Source organism: Haliotis rufescens, unplaced genomic scaffold (genome assembly GCF_023055435.1).
Source record: "Haliotis rufescens isolate VD_foot unplaced genomic scaffold, xgHalRufe1.0.p SCAF_1, whole genome shotgun sequence".
NCBI classification, from domain to species: Eukaryota; Metazoa; Mollusca; class Gastropoda; order Lepetellida; family Haliotidae; genus Haliotis; species Haliotis rufescens.
The window spans coordinates 8,170,486-8,194,863 of record NW_025963779.1 but is presented as its reverse complement, the minus strand read 5'-3'; the positions used below and the strand labels follow the sequence as shown (position 1 = coordinate 8,194,863).

Below are 24,378 nucleotides of genomic sequence, written 5' to 3'. Positions count from 1 at the left end.
AAGATTGTACTTGTTGTTGCCCTGTCTGGCGATCGGCATTAAGGGGCTAAAACAAGGACTGGTCGGCTCGGAGTCAGTATACTGTGTCTGAGTGGGGTATTCATGTTAAACTGAGGCATGGTATCTCAGTGAGCTAGCACTATAAATCGTCATCAGTCCGAACTAGTACAAGCAGCCACACACACAAACACGTGCATGTACGTCGCTATATAAGTGCAATAATCTTTGACGCGATGTTAAACCCAATTTCACCACACCTCACCTCACTTCATAATGTCAAAGTGCAAAATTGGCTGCACAGGAAGCACTCATAAAATTGTCAAATATATTTTGGTATTTGTTACAAACAAGTGAGTGTGCAAAACAAAACAAAATAAAAGATTGACACTGGCAGTTTTGAGAAATTTATCATTCAGCTAGCAAGGCAACACACATGACAAAACATAAAATAATTAAAGGTCTTACCAAACATTACTTTTTGAAATATGAACACAATAAGAAGAAAGCTTACTGCTTACATAGGTCTGTATGCTAATGTCATATTATTAAATAATCTCTGTCCTAAAGTCTCAGAGGTGTTTTTGTCATCACTGATATTCCTTTCTTACACTTAGACCTCTTATAGCTAAAATGGATAGAATTATCATTAAACCTACTAACGCTATTTTTCAGGGCATTATATGCAGAAGCCCTCAGTCTTTTCAACTGCCCTCCTTTGTCGGGCAGTTACTGGAAGACCTCGGGCTTCTGCAAATGATAATGCCCTGAAAAATAGTGTTACCCTTATACAAACATCCATGGAGTCCTGACAAAGACATGCACTATCAGCCTATCAGCTAGACACCATACAGCCACAATGAAACCAAATTTTTATTTCCAATTCCAAAACACATGGTAGTGTTCCCTGGGTTGTATAAGCAAATGTTACCTTTAAAGTTACACAATACTTTTTCTTGATATGTAAATGTTCTTATTCTCTGTCCAAATCTAAATCACTTGAAATTCGGGCTTAAGAGAATTGCTAATGAGAGCTATCAACAATTTACAGATTTTTGTTCCAAGGGGAAAAATCTGTTCAATATTTCATGAGATCATGGCTCGACTATCTTGAAGCGAACCCATGAGGAAAGCCACTCTGTCCCTGATAATATATGCAGAGTTGTTGTTGAGACTGAAAGGTGTGAATGTGCTTCTCAGAACACTGATTCCAGCTGATACATATTTGATAAATTTGTGCATAGACTAATCGTGTAGGCTGAATACTGATGTAGACAACACATGTTAAAAGGATTGTGTTCAGCCATTGTCATAGCCTGGTCTTGTTATGAGGAACTTGCAGAGACAAGGATCAATATAACAATATATGAATTTCTGATAAAGCGTATTAATTCTCACACTTTGAGATGATGGTGATGATGATGATTTTGCTTGTATGTTGTCTAATGCCGCACAGTAAATAATCGAGTCTGGACCAGACAATCCAGTGATTGATGTCATGTGTATCGATCCACACAATTGGGATACGAAGACATGCATCAACCAAGTCAGCGAGCCCGACCACCCGATCCCGTTTGTCACCTCTTAAGACAAGCATTTAGTCACCTTTTACGGCAAGCTTGGGTTGCTGAAGACCTATTCACGGGTAGTGATGATGATGATGATGATGATGATGATGAGTGTGTGTACGTGCGTGCGTGCGTGCGTGCGTGCGTGCACGTTTGTCTGGACTTGCCGATTTAAAGTGCTAGCTCACTGAGATACCATGCCGCAGTTTAACATGAATACCCCACTCAGACAGAGTATACAGCCTCTGACTCTGAGCCGACCAGTAAAACCCCTTAATGCCGAGCACAAGACAGGGTGACAACAAGAACCATCTTTTAATGTCTTTTGGTATGACACGTCCGAAATCAAAACCGGACCCTCCACTCTCAGGGTGTATGCTCTACCACAAGACAACGGATGCGGGTGAAATGTGACAGAACCTGACTGGGTGTGTCATCAAAGTGCACAACAAGTAGGTGAGGCACCACCACATGCTAGCTAAACCAATGTTGGCCATTTTGTTGTTGTGATGCCATAAAGAAATTGAACATTCTGAACCATTTTTCAGCTTCATTGCTGTAGGAAGCTTGAAGAAAATAAGAGTGAGTGATGATTGAGATGGGTTGGATGACACTTTAAACTGTACTTCAGTTATCATAACAGATAAAGTAAGACAAGTTCTATGGATGAACAACTTCTTTATTACAATTAGTGCGACGTTTCGGTGTAGATCCGTACACCTTTATCAAGCAAATGATCACTTGCTTGATAAAGGTGTTAGGATCTACACCGAAACGTCGCACTAATTGTAATAAAGAAGTTGTTCATCCATAGAACCTGTCTTACTTTATCACACCAACTTCTAAATGCCACTTAAAGAAATCTTAACAGATGGTTCTTGGTGTTGGACATTCTGGAGGAAACCCAAATAAGCTCACCTGAGTGAGTGAGTTGGGTTTAACCCCGCTTTTAACAGTATTCCAGTTATATCGCAGCGTGTCAGCTTAATGTGGGAGGAAAGCCCGAAGTGATGCAAGTCTCAGATGTTAACCACTTCGATGAAACCCACGAGCACGGGTATGGTGCTGACAAACCTAGATACATAATCAGGGCGAAAAGGGATTCAAACCCACAATCATAGGTTTCTGGCGTGCCCAAGGGATGCAACTGCGTACAGCAAATCGCGGCGCCTTAGATGACTGGGCCACCCGTGACCTCTAGCTCACCTGAAGTTAGAAAGAATAATGGTGGCCATGTTTGAAATTTGTCAAGATTCTATCACCATAGCTGGGATCAATCATACAATGGTTCAGTTCCATGCACCATGTAGTTTCAGGGGAGTTTGTTTGGCTGTTGGTTGTCTATAACTAATCCTGTCTAGACCAGACAATCCAGTGATTGATATCATGAGCATCGATCTACACAATTGGGATACGATGACATACATCAACAAAGTCAGAGAGCCTGAGACCATTAGTCACCTCTAATACCACAGCCTCTTATAACAAGTAATGGTTGCTGAAGACATATTCTAACCCAGATATTCATAGCTCATTTCAGAGGAGACGTAGAAAAGATAGTAACACTAGAAAAATCCTGTATGAAGGTCAACAGCAGTAGATTGATCAAATATCCAAATGTGCTGAAAAATATATATACCAGATATCAGATGCTTATGACAAATTTAAAATTTCATGAGTTTTAGTCAGGTGAGTTAAAGAGTGATTCAAAGCTGAAACTCTTAAAATGTCAACAAACATTTTTGTGTTGTTGACATACCAATGTGGGCAAATCTGGACTTCAAAGCTATCAAATAAATATAAAGCGGGCAACTGCAATATACACCATTCACATAAGAAAGGTTGTGTCAATTCTGATATGGATGTCATATTGAATGTCACATGAGAAAATCTTAAACTTAATTGCAACCACAGGTTTGTGGGACGATGTAGACAATGACTAAGCATCATTGGTCCAGCTGTGTCAGGAGACAAGCTATTTCCAGATTGCATTTCAAAAGACACTGGAAGCATTGCCGAAGCGCAAAGCTCAAGTGGACATAAGGCCCAGCTAGGTGGGCTGAAAAGTATTAAAGAAAGATAAATTTCAATGAAGGCTAAGAAGAAAACATTTATCACTATGAATAAATTCATTGGTCCAACTATTATCCATCAGCCATGAAAAAATCATTACCCAAGTACATTCATGATGTACTCCAGTGCATTTGGGACACACGTAAAGCCACTCACATGGAGGTCAATCAAGTGAGCCCCAAAACTCATTATCATACAACACACTTCTACAGCAGCAATAAATCTTTACAGTTCAATAAGGCTAATTCTTGTATACTCTTTGGGGAAATATGAACTTTGACAAAGGTCCAATATGTACTGGTTGATGGTCCCAAGGTGAGAGGGTATCTTTATTCATATGCATAAAATTGAGCAGGGTGGTCTAAGATGATGAGCCATTGTTCTTTGTCATTTAAGTTAATATGAAAACAGACTCTTATAGGAGTCAGGATAAACAGAGTTATCGCAGCACTGGATAAACATGCTTGTTCCATAGAACCAGCTCAGCATGGATGGAATTGATGTAAAACTCATGGCGATTTATTTTTTATTATTCATTGATCACGTTTTTGCAATTTCTTCTTTTACATCGCTGATATAGTGATCCTTTCATATAATTATCATCACTATTTTGCCTTTTACGCCTAATGGAATCTGTTTTGGCAGATAAATGAGACTGATTAGTCTCTGGCGTTGATGTTATATATTAACCATATTTTCTCTAAAGGGTTTTTATTTTGTTATTAAAAAGGGGATTCCACACAGGTCACTATGTTATGGCTGAAATACTGCAGTCTACATCTTAACACCCCATGCATTTTGTCACTCATTCAGTTTCAGCTTCCAAAAACATGTGCACATCTATCTTGAACACACAACGTGCTAAGAGACATGCGTAACTAAACAACCATCTCAGTCATCAATGACATCCAAAACTTTCTGGTAAAGTAATACAGATTGTAACATGTAATATGTAACATGTAACATTCCTCCAGACAGTCCTCCGGTCTTCACCACACAACATGCATGTGCTGTCCAGTATGTGTTCTATGAAGGAGTACTATGTGTCCTATGCCTGACCTCCATGGTAAAGGAATGGCAACATGCTGCAGCAGTTACTATCAGACAGTCAGCTCTTACAAGTGACTGTAACATTCCACTAATGTCTTCATGGTAGCTGCAGCCCAGACATGCCGGGAATGAGACCGAACTTGGCACCATTTCTGCCATGCATGGGTTTCACTGAAAGTCTATACCTCCCTGCTGCCAAACAGTATCCACTTACCAGAAAAACAAGAAAACACTTCCGTGGTATAAGCTGATACACAAAAACATTTTATTACCTCAGTTAAAGGTCACTGAGTATTCATTGAATCTTACATCCTTTGGTTGAACCTACCAAATGCCATCGGTACCGGGAGAATTTAACTTTATTACCTAAGTGCCATAGGGTTTAATTTGGGAAAGACATTTATTTCAACATGGAATAACTAAGTTGTATGTTGTTCAAACTTCAGCACGGACTGATGTTATCATACTGCTTGAAGGTGTGGGAATTATGGACATATGGGAATTCGTTTCAGCAAGTGTGTAATAAAATCAATGTCATACAATTACCTGTGACTGGATTAGGAGGACAAAAAGGCAAAGAAATATTCAAAGATTATATGAAGAACTGTAATAACATGCAAAAACTGTGAAGGTAATCAAAACGTGGGCAATGTTTTTCTCCTAAGGTCTCAATTTGTTTGTTTTACATGTGTACTAGAGCATACTGACACTTTGTTGTGATGCATGGAGAGGCAGTGAGGGCAGATGGGACTGTGACGGAAGTGTGAGACCAAAGGATGAGGCTTCAGCATAGAATGTGAAAAAGAGGTTATGTTTGGTGGGGTTGAGTTGGGGTTTGGGTGGCAGGTTGGAGTTGGGATGCTAGTTGGGAATTGTGGGTTGTGTTTGGGGGTTTGGGGGATTGGGTTGAGTTTGTCGATGAGGTTTGGGTTTGGGTTTTGGTGTTGGGTTTGGAGGTTTGGGTTTGGGTTTGGGTAAGGGTTTGGGTTAGGTTTGTCGTTGAGGTTGGGGTTGGTATAAGACACTGAACTATGGAATTACATAGTTGCAAGATGTTGAAGAAAATCATGCAATAGGATGAACCGACCTCTTCTATCAGCTTGTAAGTAAAATTGACATATGTGATGTTGGTTATGAATGAATGTTGTTTTACACCATAGTAACAGTATCAGAGACCACATATCAGTATATGACCACCTTTAATATTTGAACTACAGCATAGCATGCATGATAAACTCTGTAACCTGCTAAAGCAGTAGTAGATTGCATAAGCAACACTGGAAGCCATCAGGATATGATGAAACACCTCAGCAAGATCCCACATTAATTATCCAGTCCTCAGTTTCATTGGTTCAACACCAAGTATTTGGTACTTGAAGGCCATTTTGACCCTGCATCCGTATGGGGATGTATTTCAAAGGCATGGGTGAAGTAACAAAACTCTTGGTTTGTTCTCATAATGATAACTTAACACTCTCCATCAAATGTTCCCATGCAAGATAACAACTCACTCGTAGTTCAACCTTACTTTTAACCTCAACCACAACCTTAAAAATAATTTACCAACGGTGACAGAATTTTGTGATTCATAAACAACAGTTACATAAACCAGATGTCTTCAAAGAAAGACTTTATTGATCTACAGGTGTCATAAACATTGTTCTCTCCATTGACTGTCAAGACAAGGACCTTCCCTGACATACACAATAGCTTTGCACTCAGTGAGTATTTTTATGACAGGCAGTGTTCGGTGCACCTGTTGAGAAGAGGAAGACGACATAGAAAAATGAGAACACCTGCTGATGTACTAATTAGTTCTTGACAATAACTCTTGGACAATATACATGACTTGACACAGGGATGAAGGGGGGAATTTGGTTTTGTTATGATGCTGTCAAATCTGGGCCAGACGGTGTCACAGAATATCTGTTCCTGTAGGGAGATTGTTCTGTTGTACAGTTTTTTCTAGGGGAATTATTCCCATGGAACAGTTTTTTACTTGGAAAATCTTTCCATGATACAGTTAAACTCACAATATTTGTTCCGGATAGAACGAATTCCAAGAGGAACTCATCATCGTTGACAAATGTCGGAGGAATGATCAATGGTGACAAGTATGATGATACATCAGACCATTTTGACCATCTGATCCACATTGTAGCCGGTCCTTACAGGGGTGCTATACCATCCTGAATTCTCCATGGAAGTGATATGTCACAAGATGCAACTAACGGGATCTGGTGGTCAGGTTTGCTGACTTGGTGGATGCTTATCATTGTATCCATATTACGCATGTGGAATTACCATAAGGGAATCAAACCCGGACATTGACGTGATCAACCCACTAGGCTACCACATTGCTCTTTGCAACATGTCCTACAAGAGATAAATCTGAGCATCAATCATTGACCCAGCTCCCTGTTGCATATAGTGTTGGTACTGTCAATCTGCAGGTTTAAGAACTACAGGTGCCAACTTCACTGCTGGACCTTTGGCCCATGTCCTGCAGAAATGGCAGAGGGCCTGCTATAAGATTTAGTCAGTGGCCTGGTGGACCAGTATACATACTATATCTACACACAAACATTGAAGTATATTGTAATAATAATATCTATAATTCTGCCAATAAACAAACATCGAGGCTTCTTCATTAAGCACTTTGTAGTATAAAGTTGTGTCATGCCAGTTCAAGATCTGTTCAACATAAAACAACCCTACAGGTTTGAAAATTGATTTGAAATTATTCTACACCCCTGGAATGGTGGAACAGACTGTATCTGCATATAATTTCTGTGTGAGCCAGGCACCACCCATAGTGGTTACCCCTTTTTGCGAACACCTGGTGTCATCACTGATTTTCAGTGATCAATTCATATAATTTTCACTTTAATTGTGCCTTTGATGCCTAATGGAATCTGCTTCAGTTGATAATCAAGACTGGTTACTCTCTGGCGTTGACATTTCATATCTTGTAATATGATGAATTCATGCAAAAACAAATCCAATTAAAATTTTACAAAACATGTGTTATTAATTAGAGCCCTTTATGTTTTTCCAAATTATAAGCAAAAATATCTCATTCAGTCTCAAGTATGCTACTTAAACATAAAACATGTCAAAGATAATATAACTCAGGATAATAGCATAATTCCCCTACTCAAACTATAAGCTGTACAAACAATCTGTAATTACTCAACTGGTTAAAATAACAACCATCCATAAAATTTCGTTTTTCTTCAACTTTACCACAGGCAGGGTTTCCAAAAAACAAGATAATGACATAACCAGAATTATCTCTGTTTCTGCTTTGTTACCCATCAAACATGAACTCTGCACTCTCAAAATTCCCCAACATGCCTGCGTTGATGGAAGCTGTCATCGCTGACTTTAACACATCAAATATATTCAGCTATGATCTTACGATAGACCCCTCTGCCCAGAATACTGCTCTTATCTCACTAGCCAGTCTGTGCTATAAACCCTCAAACAATAGAGACGTCTTTTTGCCCTAGCGGAACAATAAAAACATGGTTTCCGCTAACACAACTGCTCTTATCTTGTCTTTTATCGGAATTGTTGACCCCAGATTCCCTTTTTGTCTAATGATAACATTTCAGCTTCTGGTTCTTGAGGAGATGTGCAAATTCTGATCAATCAGCCCAAAGTACTTTTTTTAACCTTTGTTCAAAATAGTTACATTTTTTATGCTATTGTTTTGATCTTTGCTGAAATCTAATCTACCAATTTTGGTGAAATGTACAACAAAAAGTAGAAATGACTACTTGAGACATTTTTTGTCAACGTCTTAATAGATTATTTTACATTTTTTCTGTGGAACGTATTGCCATAAAAAAAGAAAATGTGATTGATCAAGTCTCTGTTCATAGTTCCAATTGGTAGGACATTCAAGATCCCGACATGACTTTTCTACTTAGCAAACTAGATTAAAAGTTCCTTGTGAATGGCTGTGAGAATCTGTCTGGAATAGCAAATATTTTTCATCTTTGATATCTCATACGATATGTCAAAAGATTTCCCATTTACATAGGATATGAGGATAAAAGGAAAAGCAGTTGAATCAGATGTTATCACATATATCTCATTTACAGGATTCCACAGAAATCAATAATTCTCTCAAATAAATCTATTGATAAAGAATGAAACCTAAAGCCTATACCTCCTTTTTGCATTTATTTCAAAAATATATAGTTCAATAATCTGTTTTCCAAAATGATGAATTTTGTATCTGTCTAAATATAGGCCTATGATGTACCGATAACACTTTTTTACTGCCTATTATAATCAATAACACACACGATAATACAGAGTAATGGCATTGCCTTATCACCAAATTCTTGATAAAATAGCTTATTCAGAATCCTTTTTAAGAAATATACGAAGATATCCAAATTTTGTCTTCACTTAAAGAGAAGGTATGGGTCGCTTGTCAGGGCCAGCAAGTTTGTTTTAAGTCATTTAAACCCTGCTTTGAATGTCTGCTGACTAATTTCTCTATGTACATCAATCAAGCAGTTAATGACATCCTCGTTACACACAGTCGATGTTTCACTTTCACAAGGAACAGTAATTACAATGTCTAGATCTACAGACAGGAAATGGACAACAGATTGTCGAGCATTGTCATTCTACAAAGGGAACAATGCTTGGGCTAATTGATGGTCCTGGAAGCTTTCTTAAATCATTCAAAGCCCACTTAATTTATCTGCATATTCTAATTGTATGATGTACTAGTTAATGGTTATTTCTCAGTTTGACATATGTAATTGACTATTTTACCATGTTTAGACACTGAAAATAAACCATAGTCTATACCTTTAAGTTTTGTCAGCAATATTCCTGCTATGTGATGGCGGTCTGTAAATAATCAAGTCAGGTCCAGACAATCCAGTGATTGGCATCATGAGCATCGATTAGGATACAATGACATGCATCAAACCAAGTCAATGAGCCTAACCACCCGATCCCATTAGTCGCCTCTTTCAACAAGCATAGTTATCTCTTACAGCAAGCATGGGTTTGCTAAAGACCTATTCTCTACACAGATCTTCACGGGTTGTCTTTTTTAAGACTTTTCCTGCCCCATACAATTAAATATATATGCTTTCAGTATGTTTGACACTGTCAATTTTGCCATATTCTTTCCATCTACACCACGTTAGTCTTTATAAATTAATTTCTTGTTTCTCATGGCCATAAAATTGACCCTGTCCCCAAGGGTTATTTACTTATAAGAATTTCTTAAAATAAAACATCAACAGCAGACAGGAAATAACCAGGTTTGATTATCCATCAAAACTGATTCCATTTGGCTTAGAAGGAAAATCGAGGTGATAATTATATGAATTGATCACTGAAAATCAGAGATGAAACATTTGTCAACTCAATTTTAATTTTGTTCATGACATAACATTCATTCATAGTGTATCAGAGTGAGTGAGTGAGTGAGTGAGTATGGTTTTACGCCGCTTTTAGCAATATTCCAGCAATATCACGGCGGGGGATACCAGAAATGGGCTTCACACATTGTACCCATGTCGGGAATCGAACCCGGGTCTTCGGCGCGAGGAGTGAACGCTTTAACCACTAGGCTACCCGAAGGGGAACCCAGGTATTGTGCCCATGGGTGCGGTGCTGTCACCTCATACTACAACCCAGCTGTTGGTGCCTGATAATGGCCAAAACAATGGTCACATGCAGAGCATTAGAATCCAGTTGTGTATTTTTAAGGATTTGGAATCTTCAAAGAAATAAAATACAAAAATATATCTTACTCCCCTACTCATGATGGCTTTGAGAATATAGTGCCATAGCACTGTAGCTCACCTGGATATGTAGTCAACAGATTGAAATGTCAAGAAAAACAGCTACTTGATATGTAAATATTTTCTGCATAAATATTGAAGGCTCAAGAACTAAAATTAGTGCCATGGCACTGTAGCTCACCTGGATATGTAGTCAACAGATTGAAATGTCAAGAAAAACAGCTACTTAATATGTAAATATTTTCTGCATAAATATTGAAGGCTCAAAAAACTAAAATCTAATGCTTTGAATAAAATATGCCATCATAAGAAAAAATAAACTTGCCAAAGTTCAGCTCAGTTAACCTGGCTTTTTAAACATGTTCTGGAGAGAAGTTTTTAGAGCCAAATATGTCTTTTGGGAGAATTTAAGAGCAAAGTCAAAACAAGGTTATAAAATTGAATATAGAATATATAATGTGTTGAATCATGCAGCTAACTAAACAAATACCAAATTTCATTAATTACACTGTAGCTCACCCGGATATGTAGTGAATAGTTAAAATGTCAACCAAAATCGCATCTTATTAAAAGTTACTGTCAGCATTGCTATTCAAATATTTTCTGCATAAATAATGCAGACAAAAGTATAAATAAATAAGAATGAGTAACTAAAGTCCCACAATGAACCCAAATCTGCAAGAATAATGAACTTTTTGATACAATTGTTGCAAAGTACAATTGCACAAAGATGTCCAGCAGTTAAGTTTACTTTACACTAAGTTTTGATTCTGAGACTTATGTACCTTATAAGGAGAATCTGTTTTTTAGTCATACAAGTTTTCCAATTGTTTCACTAAAACACACTAAAATCCTAATGATTCTGTGCAAAATATGATGTCATCATGAGGAGACTCATACATGGCAAAGTTAAGCATATCAGGGAAAAAAACACAAAAATCCATTTTGACAGAATTTTTGAGCATGACATTACATTTTCAGCATTAAGCACTTTTTTTCATTAGAAGTGATCATCAACAGGTTTTCAACTATAACTGCCTTCACAAATCTTCAAAATCTGACTGATCTCTTGAACAAGTTATTGTGTCATCATTGGTGTGATTAAATATTTGAAGGTTCATTTCATTAGTCCAGTTGTTTCTGAGGAAATGTTTACAATGGATGGCGCACACCAGACAAACAGGCCACAACAAACTCACTTGTCTTTCAGTCAGGTGAGCTAAATATGATTTGGTAATGGCCATAACTACTTCTTTCAATATGGCTGCCATGGCGGTCATATTCAAAATATGATTCGAAACTTTGGAGCAAATTCAGGTTTCATCATTGGTGGGGACAAGCATGTGAACTTTCAGCTTTATTGGTCCAGGTGTCGACAGACGCCAGACAGGCAGGTCATGACATAAGCTCACATGATTTTCAGTCAGGTGAGCTAAAACATAATGGCAAAACAAGAATAATTTCTTTTAACCTGGCCTAACCTTATATAAACCATGATCATGTTTCAGGAGTTTGAATTCGAAAAATCAATGTCATCAAAATGTCTCTTGTTTCAACAAAATTTATACATAGTGATGTGGCAACCTTTTTCTTTTTCCTTAAGTATTGCCCCTTTTTCCTTAAGTATGGTCCACAGAGTAAAAACATTGATGTCACTGTAGTAGTTACACGTAATTAATGTACTGCAGTTGGCATATTCTGAAAACATGGGATAAAAAAAGACTAATGCACCATTGGATAAATGTCACAGGTGAATACTGGAAACAAAATGTTTTTGCCTCATACAGATACAGAAATGTTGTTGAACTCTTTAGTCAACAACTTTCCAACCATAAAATGGGGGTTTGGTTTCAACAGAGTCTGCATCCAGCCACCAGTGGTTGATGAACAATGATTCATGCAGTCCAGTATGTCTACAAACTATCATGAGGTTCTCGAGGACCATCTGAATCTCCATCAAGTCCTTATCTAGATGGCTTTGAAACTAAACTACCTTAACTCCTATGGTTTCAATATTGCACCATATAGAGCATGTGGTAAGTTTGTTTGTCATGCCATGTGAGTGAGTGAGTGAATATGGTTTTACGCCGATTTTAGCAATATTCCAGCAATATCACGGCGGGGAACACCAGAAATGGGCTTCACAAATTGTACCCATGTCGGGAATCAAACCCGGGTCTTCGGTGTGACGAGCGAACGCTTTAACCACTAGGCTACCAGACCGCCCCTCATGCCATGTGAAGAATCATAGGATTACTGAATCAACTAGTTTCTTTATTTTCCCTTATTTTTCACTGTTGTTTTCCATGTGAAAGTGAAGTTGATAGTATTTTTCTAACTCCACCCTTCCCTCCACAGCTGGTGTCGTACAGGCGTGCATCACAGTCAGGGTGCTTCCTGTTCCTCAGACACAAGCTAGGACCTACCAGATTACAGACATAGCGTCAAATCATTAATCTCTTATATTCATTTTATCCAAGCCATTCTTCATATCAGTGATACTGAAATTTCCTCAGAGGACAATGCCAAATAGACAATGGATGCTTATATACACACCCTAGGCAGTTTATTTGTGTATGGAAATTATATAATGGCCAAGAATGGCTCCAGTGGCCTAAATTGTTTTCCAATCAAAATGCCATGAATATTCATGTGTGTGAACTACCTAAGCTATATATTTTAAGATGTATTTGCCTTGTGGTTTTTTGACAAGATGATTTTAGAACAGCAAATATGGCAAGTATTTAAAATGATAAAAAGTTCAGGGAAGATGATAACTTGATCTGAATGTCTTCAAAACTAATCTCAAGTCCCTACAGGCTAGCTCGCTATAACATGAAGGCACTATAGGAAGACAGACAGGGACCCAGCATGTATCTTACGGTTTGTGCAGAAACAACAAAACATGATGTAGGTAAAAATATGTTTATTTACAACATCTTTGGACAATTGAGGGGGCTACTTCGGTTGCCGGAGGGTCGCCAACCCTGGGTATGTTAGAGGTGAAGGATAACCTGTAGGTCGTGGACCCGCGGTTAGAAGGCAAAGGGAAGTAACCTGTAGGTCGTGGACCCGTGGTTAGGACGGAGAGGACCTAATGGTGGGATTAGTTGCCCTGGGGTCGTGGACCCGGACATCCCTATGGACGGTTCCTGGTGTAAGATCGGGAAGCCCATGTAGATAGTGTCCTGCCGCCGTATGAATTGGGGGCTAGTCAGCTCATTAAGATGTATTTGCCTTGTGGTTTTTTGACAAGATGATTTTAGAACAGCAAATATGGCAAGTATTTAAAATGATAAAAAGTTAAGGGAAGATGATAACTTGATCTGAATGTCTTCAAAACTAATCTCAAGTCCCTACAGGCTAGCTCGCTATAACATGAAGGCACTATAGGAAGACAGACAGGGACCCAGCATGTATCTTACGGTTATTGTTCAAAGAGCAAAGATTTGGTGAATGTCTGTACCATGGATTTATTGTACTATTGCTGGCATCTGAGGTGCTAATGTTTTTCACATGATCCGTTTGTTAATTAAGAAAAATAAACGAACTTGTCTTCCATCCGTCATTGTAAAACTTGATGAAAGCAGGTAAGTGTTGACTGTTTCACCAGAACATGCAGTACTGCTGTAAAATTTCAGTATTTCTTTCTTTGACAGACCATGCATGACCCTGGATAGATTAACTTGGAAACAAATGAGATCATATGCATTGATTAAAACAATTCTCACAGAATCAAATAGAGTCCGATCCTGTTGTCTCGAACTCCTAAGCACTACAGAAATAGTTCAGTTAATCTGGGCTCGACACATTCAACTCAGCCTTTAATATACCATCAGGCCTCGCCATCGGAGAACAGAAAGCAATGGCATCACATGTTTAGGGTATAAAACTTAACTTAAATTCTAAAATGTGCACAGTTGTGTTTCTCAAAGTAATTTATGGTAGTTTGACCTATCAGTTTTAACTTATTTCTCAGGACTATATTGAATTGAAAACAACCGGGAATTTGACAATCCAGTGCGACACATGTCGATCAATGTTGTGTTAAATAAAGTAAGAGTTTGAATGAATCGGACTGCGAGATCAGGGAATCCGTACATCAGCATGATCAGGGTGCAACCGTCACACCATGTAAAAGGAAAATTCAAAGTGACACAGGTCAGACATTTACAACTTTGGTGAAACTGATAAGTACAGGTAACATGGAAACAAATCAAGTATCAAGAATCTGGGAAATGAACCCAAGCAACGCATCCTGGCATGGCTAAGGGAGACAATGCTGCAAAGAGAATTGCAATGCCATTGAGCACTGAACTACCTGACCCCTCCACTTGATATAGATTTGTTTGTTTCTTGTTTAAAGCTGCACTCAGCAATATTCCAGCTGTATGACAGCGGTTTGTAAATAATCGAGTCTGGACCAGACAATCAAGAGATTGACATCATGAGCATCGATCCACGCAATTGGGATACAATGACATGCATCAACCAAGTCAGCGAGCCTGACCACGCAATCCTGTTACTCGACTCTTACACCAAGTCGCCTTTTACGGCAAGCATGGGTTTCTGAAGACCTATTCTATCCCGGACCTTCACGGGTCACTTGATATAGAACATACATCTATCTCTAAGTGGAATACTACTGTTGGTTCAACAGGCATTCCTTAAGTAAGTTAGATTCTGAATATTAGTAATACATACAACTTGGACATCAGTCATAGCCTTGATCCAAGGCTGTACTGAAGGAAAAAGATGTCATTGTGCTTATTGTATGGTAATAGATAGCAAGTCTAGAGATATACAAACAAGGATACAAATCTGTTACAGGACTAAAATAAATTGATACGTTTCTATATATTTAACTTAATATTTAATCTAATATATACTGAACCGCAAAAGAAAAGTCACCCCAAGTAACATTGCATGAAAAGTTGTCATTTAAATATCTGGGTAATTTTTGGCAAAGTATCTAAAATGTAACATTACCTTGTCCGGAAAAATGAAATTTGATGATAAACCAAAGCAGATGACAATAAAACCAATTGCCCAAACGCATCACGGCAACCTGATGCACAGGAGTTCCGTGCAAAATGAAATGCACATGTGTTGCCCCATTTTTTGCCCTATAACTTTCATTTGTTATTGAATTGCTTCCACATGCCAAGATTGACAAGAAATCAGCGACACCAAGCCCTTGGACAATTGCAAGCTGGACAAACCGACCTGCAAGTAGCCAATGCATTTCAAGTCCAAGTAAGGACCATTTATAGGCTCCAGCAACGGTACCAGACCACCAACACTACCAATGACCAACCACGTAGTGGGAGAACAAGGGTCACCACCCGACATCAGGATCGTCAGACTGTGCGACAGCATCTTCGCTTTGTTACTGCTTCGGAAACTTTCTCGACAGGCCATGGGGACACACCAGCAACACATTAGTGCGGACACTGTGCATCAACAATTGACGAGCAGACACCTCCATTCTCACAGGCCACACCAAGGACCCATTCTGACATCACTTCATCGCCGGGACCATCTTCAGTGGGCAACACAGCACCAACATTGGCGCCACCAGCAGTGGAGAAGAGTCCTCTTCTCAGACGAGAGCCGTTACTGTATCTCAACAGCAGATGGCAGAGAGAGAGTCTGGCAACGCCATGGGGAACATTATTCGGATGCTTGTGTTGTTGAGAGAGACTCATGGGGTGGTCTGAGCATCATGGTGTGGGGTGGAATTGGTCTTGCACAGAGGGTCGGCCCTGTGGTCTTCCAGAACATTGGTCCAGGGCGAGGCAATGGTGTCACAGCAGTACATTGATCAAGTCTTGAGACCACACGCCATACCTCATTTGGCACGTCGCCGCAACCATGAGGTTCAGCATGATAACGCCCCTGCCCACACTGCGAGAGCAACGAGAGACTTCCTCCAACAGAATGGCATCAGAACCATGCAGTCGCCTGCCCTCAGGCCCGATTTAAATCCCATTGAGCACCTGTGAGACGAGATTCAAAAACGGATGAATGACGTCTGACCAAGGGCGACAACTGCAGCTGAACTGCGTCAGGCATCCCTCAGAGTGTGGGCGGTCAAGTGCCTATAGTCCTTCATCAACCACCTCATCCATTCCATGTATCGATGTTGCACGGCTGTCATCAATGCACATGGCGGACACACAAGATACTGACTTGTGATGCCATTTTCTCAGAGACAAGTGTTGTGTTTCCCTTTAAGAACATTTGACACTTTAATTTCAACCATGATAATCAGTTTTGCCAAGTTTCATCTTTTTAATATGTCTGAAAGTATGTTTTGACTTTTGAAAAATACCAATATATTCCTTCTACAGATAAAGACCTTAAAAGGGTTTTAGATTGGTAATATAGACAACCAGAAAATGAACATACTTTGTGAAGTCATTCTTGAAGGTGGTTCTCCAACATGTCCACAGATTATTGAAAATGTGATATACCACAACCCATGCAGACAAAAGTCAATACTCTGCAATGATGAAGTATTCATTTCCTCGAGGGATTGTGTCTTATTTTATTGTCAGTAATCATTGTAAATAGAAGATAGTAATTGACATAGAGTATTTCATTTTTATTAAATCAATTAATTGTCATATTTTTGGGTCCAGGAAACAATAATGGAAATTGTTTATTTTTATATGAAATAATGTTGCACAAATGTTCAAAATATTTGTTCAAATCAAAAATTAATTACAATCAGTGAAACAGTTCAAAATGCAGCTTATGTAGAATTCATATCAAAGCATATATATATATCACATCATATTGTCACTTCCCTTTAACCAAAACATATAATACCATTAACCAATTATCTATGTTTAAATTTCTCATTATCATAACTCCAGTATGAATGTCCCTGCATTTAATCTGAATCACACATTTGTCATAGTAATAAGAGCTATTAATGACAGCCAACAGTCATGTGGATGCTTTGGCGGTCAAGTTTATCTGCACAGGATGACAGTAAAAAATTTCTATTTATAGAGACTAAACTGACTGTATCTGTATTTGTGATCAGTTCTACTGCAAATCAGAATAGAAAATAGGCTAAGTGTTCAAGGGTCATTTCTGTTAATCAGGGCCCCAGTATAATGGCTACAGAATGAGTATTATTGAATTAGATTATAATTAATATTACCGGTATGTTATACACTGTTCATTCGACTATTTGTTAAAGAATCTCTTATCAACTAAAGTTTGATTGGTTTGTTGTTTAACACTCAATTCAGCTATATTTTCAGCTATATATATATATATATATATATATATATATATATATATATATATATATATATATATAGCAGGCTGTACATAATTCAACCTGGACCAGACAATCCAATGATCACCAACAATCCGTATCAATTGGATACACAATTAACCAAGTCTCCACAAGGTTAATGCACTAATGATTGCCTAAACATCTTATTAAAGTTTCAAAATGAGAAAATAATTTATTTAATTCATGAATTAAATTTGTGATTGAAAGTCACCAAGAAAACAGAATAAATTCTATACAATGGACATATTTCAATTAAATCGCACCAATGGGGGAACCCTGCAACCAAATCAATAAATACTTCATCAAAGTATAAAAGTACCTTTATCCCATGAAATCAAATCCTTTAACATCATACTTATCATTTATTCTTCTGACAAGTAGTATCTGGTAGAAATACCATTGTTATCAAAATGTGGAAGTGAGATTGGCACCACAATGAGCATCTGGAGACCTAATGTAAAATGCCGTGAGTTCCATCAGTACTTACCATCATGGTATTGAGGACAATGATGGGTCCCTAGGCGCTTACACCAGAGACTCTGCTTGATACTCAGACAAAACAAAGCCAATCTCTTTAAACTGAACTCATATCTACAGCAAACATAATTACATTCTCCTTACTATATAGTAGTCGCATCACATGGGACAAGGGGCACTGATTCACTTCTTCAATTCATTGTTGCTGTCTGTGCATTTTTCAACCCTCAGCAAATCTATAATTTGGTGCTTAGGGAATGTCTGATACAAGATAGTAATAAAATTTATGAAATTAGACTTAGCATTAAGACTAACAGAGGGTAGGTTGCAATAATATAGGGCTAAAACCACTTTCTCCAGCCGAGCATAGTGAATCCTTCTTCAGATTAGTTGAAGATCCATGAATCCTAGATGGCTTCTGTACAGTGCTGTATTTGGATTCCTGTCCAAACGTCTTAAGTGCTGGCTTTCATTATAAGCAAGTTGTACACCTGCAGCCCTAACATCGCTTCATCGAATAATGTCCTAGGTATTGTTTCACGATTGCAATTTTGACATGGCCTGTTCTTCTGTGAAAGTGAAAGAGCAGATTTAGACTTGCAGTACATTCATCACTTCATGGACCAATCTTAGTGCTTTGATAGCCTTCACTTTAACATTAAATGCTTGATGTAGACTTGAAGTATTTACATCAATTCATGGACCCATCTTAGTGCTTTGATAGACTTAACTTTAACACTAAATGCTTGATGTAGACTTGAAGTATTTACATCAATTCATGGACCCATCCCAGTGCTTTGATAGACTCAACTTTAACACTAAATGCTTGATGTAGACTTGAAGTATTTACATCACTTCATGGACCAATCTTAGTGCTTTGATAGACTTAACTTTAACACTAAATGCTTGATGTAGACTTGAAGTATTTACATCAATTCATGGACCCATCCCAGTGCTTTGATAGACTCAACTTTAACACTAAATGCTTGATGTAGACTTGAAGTATTTACATCACTTCATGGACCAATCTTAGTGCTTTGATAGCTTGAACTTTAATACTAAATGCTTAATGTAGACTTGAAGTATTTACATGACTTCATGGAACCAATCTTAGTGCTTTGATAGACTTAACTTTCCAACCATATGTACCATGTATGACATGAGCCTTCAGTGTGTAGAGACCCAGTCAACACGCGTGTTATAAAGACATCATAAAGTCGTCAAACTGAGTGTTCTTCTTGGGTGATCACAAATCCAATCACCATCCCATCTCATCTCTAAAAAACACCCAATTCCCATATAAATCACTTATCAAGCAAACAAGGAGCACCGAGGCATTATGAAACATGTACATTCCAATACTTGTTGGAGAATTCTGACACATTCCATTGCTAATTTCTCTTCCACGAATCTGAGTATTTGGATGCTGTTTTAGATACTTGTCTGTAGTGTTCAGGCAAAAGTACACTGTCTGCAAAAGAATCACATCTGCAATCACAATCATACTGCGTGACAGGACAGTCAAGGGTTGCCCATCCTTCATGATGATTAACCCAGACAATATATAAAGCGTATGTTGTTTAACGCCACACTCAGCATTATTCCAGCTATATGAGTCATGGTGTGAATAACCGAGTCTGGACCAGACAAGGCAATGACTGATATTGTGGCTAATGATCTATGTCATCAAGGTACAATCACCTGTATTCAAAGAACTTACCCAACCTGATGACTTCATCCAGTCGCCTATTATGACCTGCATAAGATGCAAGGGACCTATTCCAACCCAAATACCCATTGGAAAATGGAAAGTGTTTGAAGCATGTGGGTCCTTGGGTCATGGGGGATTCTGGTCATAGAAGATTAATCTAAAGACCTACCATTTTTTTCATCATAATCACTCTAAGCCCTTTGATTTCATCTGAGATTTCAAATAATGTATGAAAATCCTCAGTAGACTTTGGTGGTCATTAAATCTCCATTTAGTACCCAGACATTCAGGTACTGGAGTGAGTGAATGAGTTTGGTTTTACGATGCTTTTAACAATATTCCAGCAATATCACGGAGGGGGACACCAGAAATGGGCTTCACACAATGTCATTGTACCCATGTCGTGAATCGAACCTGCGTCTTTGGCATGACAAGCAAACACTTTAACCACTAGGCTACCTGACCGCCCCCTCCAGGTACTGCAGACATTGCATTGGAATCAAGGGCAGATCCAGCATATTTAAAAGGGAGGGGTCCAAAATAATAAAGTTTTCATCTCACAGATAATTTTACATTTGGTTTTCAAAAGAGGGGATGGTGGATCTGGATCCCCTGCCCCACAACCTCCCCCCCCCCCAAACCCCCCCACAAAGGAAGTTTATTAGTCTTCTCATACATATTATCCTGGACCTACCTTTGGATGTGCGCCTTATCATATAGCGTTTTGATGGAAACCTAGAGAGACTAATTGAAAAGTGAAAACAACAGTCATGCAAGGATGGCTTAATAATTTGTCTGCATTTTTTAACCATATGGTGCCTCCAGGTTAAATAAAGTGAGGGAGTACAGTTTGCGGCAGAGGACACCAGGAACAGGCTTCACACATGGCATCCATGTGGGGAATCAAACCCACGCCTTTGGCATGTCAGGTGAACACTATAACCTCTACATTACCCCACCTCCGACAGATTTAAGATCACAATAAGGGTGAATCTGTAATTCAGACCTGTTATCATAGAATGGAATGACACAACATTATACAGCTGGTCCAACCATCTACCTGAGTGTTTTCAGGAATAGGGCCATGTAATAACCTATATATAAAGTTATCGTTTTGCCAAAGGTCAGGTGAAATGAGGTTTAACGTCACCTCCAAGATTATTGCACTTCTATAGCAATGTACTTTTTTTCTGCAGAATTATTTTTATTGCAAATGTAGGGGTTGTGTATGTGCTGGCTTCATTTCTATTTGCTTTATGGACGGGGTGTATAAATTAACGTCGATTTTAAAGTCCTGTACAGGAGGGGTCACCTTATACATGGGGGGGGGGGGGGGGGGCACTTTACAGACGGCAATATTATATTCCTCTAACAGACATGGATCTGGAGGTTAGGATTTCTTTTTTTCAGTATTAATCATGGCAAATAGGTACATATATAAAAATACTTCTGGTCACAAGTGGAATGATGGATTGTTTGTGGTAACAGGAAAAAACAGGTACTTGGGGATGGGGATGGGGCATTTGTTAGAGGTTGTGGCTGCAACATAATATGCTACGTTTAAATCACCAGCTCTGATTGACACAACTCCCTAACCAATCACACATCAGTAGCAAGTGCCAGTCACATTCAAAGCTAGACAAAGCAGCTTTAAATGTTGATGGATGAGAAACAAATCACCAATCTTCCAGTGATAGCGACAGACCTAAATCTGTCTGTAGTGTCAGTGTTTATGGAAATCAACTGTACATACATGCAAACCCTTGCTTATCAAACTCTGGGCTTGGTCTAACAGTAAATGTTAGCAGTTTCAGACTGAGTAGGGCATGTGTTGGTTAAACAATATAATAACCATCTTGTAGCCCATTTACATAATTACAACATCATAACAGTTAATGATGGTAACAACTTCAGAATCACCATATTGCATACATCCATTACACGATGGTATTATTGTTAGGCCTATGGGGGATAGCAGGGTGGATCACGTTTTGAAATCTTAATTAACTTGTGGGTGTCAAGTCAGACATACCAGGATGGCACTGGATGCTAATTCTGATAAATCTGTCTGCATTTGAATAAGACAAAGGTATCAAAGGGCAAAGTGCCAAACCCCTTGAGTATACACAAGAAACACATAGTGCTGTCCAACTTCTAACTCTCACAATGAAGGAATGTGTCTGAACAATGATACATGTGACTACTATATCTCTAAAATAGACATCTGTGCCACATAACGTTTGTCACTAGGGCTCATCACACATGCAACACATTCCTTCAGTTGCTTCTAGTCAACATTAATATGTTAAATGCAAATATGTATTGATCACTGATTAGGACTCCTCATAAAAAAATGCTAAAATACCAGAAACTTTTGTAAACCCCAATTTTTAAACTGCCACAATTAGATGGTAGTTCCTAATTGTTTGTAAACTTTGAATTGGAAATAAATCATTTGAAAAGGATATCCACTGAAAAATTTGAGTCAATAAAATGACTGATGTCAAAACAATCTGAGTAGATATTTATTGTCATACATATAAATAATCATGGCAAATCAATACATCCACAAATCAAGCTCAAAACATATTCACTGTTAAAGCAGTTGTTTTCAACCCCACAGTATTCAGAGTAAACTACACCAAACTGTTGTAGCATTGCTTGTTCTGAGGTCCTACAAATGGATTTAAAGTAGGAAATGATTGCTGCATAAAAGGTTTTATGAAGAAGCGTCACCTGACATTACATATATCGCACCATATTCACAGCCTTCAATTTCCTGTTGGCTTTTATTCCTTTCTCACCAGGATTATACCGTTAAGTGCTGTAGAAAGATTGTCAGCTGAGAAAGATGAAAATCATTTCGGTCCTCCATGCTGACAATCGCTTGTCTACACAAATGAACCCGTCAATATTTTTATGCTAGGATATCAGTTTGTCTGGGGTGGAACACACTTGGGCTATTGTGGAGACGCTGAAACAGTACAGAAATAATCCTTGTCACCAATCAAGGCGAGACGGTCGTCAACAGAAATATGAGCATGTAAAATGCGTGTTGAGTTGTGGTGTTGCCCGCCAATGCAACAACAACTTTCAAACTTTTCAGACACAACAGCCAGTTAATAAATTATGTCAATGTAATCATCTCTTGTAATGTATACCATGGGTCATTAAATCATAAAGTCACCATGGAGCTTGATGTCGACTCGCCATCGTTCACATGTTATGATTTGGGTGTCTCTCTCTGACACTACATAAGCAACGTCGGAGAGAATCAGAAACGACAATACTGTATATTGATTGATCTCAACTGTCACAAATTCCCAAAACACTTACCAGCGCTTGTCAACGTTGTCGTAATCCAAAAACTGGTCTTTTCACTCAACGAACACTCGCATGATTACCGTGGGCGCTGTGACTTGTGAAAACACAGCGTGCATGAGACAACGGCACTTACAAATATGTCTACACGTTGTTTCCGAGCTTTTAGTGGAACCACGTGTTAATAGAGTATCACCGAGCCACGAAGAAAACAGAATGCCTGCTTGGCATGGCGGTGCTTGCCCAACGGTTTAGTTAACTCTTTGATAGTTCGTTTAACTCGTGCTAGACCGATCACAAATCTATCAGAGGCAATTTCGAGAAGCAGCGAGACCTAATAGCTCTCCCAGGTTCTTGTGGTTAGATGGTCAGCTACTGGCGTAACCTTTCTCCGCACAATTGATTTTAAAGTTAAAATGTTAGGTTTTCAAAAATCTAACCCACTTTCGTTTCAATTTCGCATGACACAGACGAGTTCTTGGAGGAATTGGCCTGTGAGGTTCGCTGAAGGTTACGTTAGTCAATGCCTTCTCGGAAATAGACAACTGAACGATAACTGAACGTTATTGATGAACGATAACGTGTTTTAAAATAATTCGAGACTTTGTTGTACGTTTCTGCCTCTCTATCGCGGGATAAATTTCAAACAGCTGTTATATTTGTATTTAACGGTTGAGTCGCTGGTTGCTTGCCCCTGATTGCTGTGTTCATTAAAACATGTATATGCCCAGGAAGCCTAGGACAATTTCAGCTGAGCTGTGTCGTTTCTCGTACAGTTAAACACTAATGTTTGCATCCTGCTTGCTATGCGTCATTGTGCAAAAAAACTATTCATATTTGAATTTATGAACAATTGATAATGGATAGATTACATTTCTAAGGGGTCAAGTGGATGGAGCGTCTGCCTAGAGAGTGGAAGGTCGGATGTTCGATCGCCGGTCGGGTACGTCATACCAAAATACGTTAAAAGATTATCTTTGTTGTTACCGTGCCTGGCGCTCGGTATTAGGTGATGAGACAAGGATTGTGTCGCTCGGAGACAATTTAATAACACTGGCACTGGTCCGGTATTAGTACAAGATC

At 38.6% G+C, this 24,378-nt stretch overlaps 1 protein-coding gene across 1 annotated transcript in view; it reads right to left on the bottom strand.

The window, feature by feature from the left end:
- Positions 1-23,662, bottom strand: part of LOC124136674 (zwei Ig domain protein zig-8-like) — a 429,679-nt gene extending 406,017 nt beyond the window's left edge. The window contains exon 1 of the mRNA XM_046502651.2: positions 23,311-23,662. The gene's annotated coding sequence lies outside the window, so the exon portion shown is untranslated. The remainder of the gene's footprint in view (positions 1-23,310) is intronic.
- Between the last annotated feature and the right edge of the window lie 716 nt (positions 23,663-24,378).